Source organism: Chrysochloris asiatica, unplaced genomic scaffold, assembly GCF_000296735.1.
Source record: "Chrysochloris asiatica unplaced genomic scaffold, ChrAsi1.0 scaffold00416, whole genome shotgun sequence".
NCBI lineage: Eukaryota > Metazoa > Chordata > Mammalia > Afrosoricida > Chrysochloridae > Chrysochloris > Chrysochloris asiatica.
Genome location: NW_006408934.1, coordinates 6,360 through 7,008, shown reverse-complemented (window position 1 = coordinate 7,008; position 649 = coordinate 6,360).

The window sequence follows — 649 nt, the reverse complement described above, 5'->3', positions numbered from 1 at the left end:
CAGATGGCTGACCTTGTGGTTGGCAGTCCAGTGCTTATCCTACAGAGGCAACACCTGCTCCTGTAGCTATGTTGTTGTTGTTGTTAAGTGTCACCAGTTGGTCCTGATTCATAGTGACCCTGTATAGTGTTTCTAGGGAGTAGTTGCTGGGTTTGAATCACCAAACATGAGGCTAGTAGTCTTATGCTTATTTTTACTAAAAATAATAAATTTCTACTGAAACACTGCAAAAAAAAAAAAAAAGAGAGAGAGAGAGAGAGAGAGAGAGACCAATTATGGCCATATAGTCAAGCTACAGGCCTACCCCATAATATTCCACCATAGAGACAAGAGCCTATAACAGCTGCTAGGCATTACGTGTGAAAAAGGAAGCCTATCTCCTGATCATATCCACAAGAAGACACTCAGTAAGCTTAAAAACACAGCAACAAACATCCATTTAAGCATTTAAAAAATCTAAATACTGAAAACGACAAAAAAAAAAAAAAAACCCACAACAAAAGATCTCGAAGTATGTTCAAAAACAGAAAAGACTAATTGAGACAAATGACCTAGAGGCAGACAAAGGCTTTCCAGAAGAGGAAGAGCAGGCTTTGGATTTGCCTGAGAAGGAACTCAGAAGAATGATATGAAAACAAATTCAAATGTT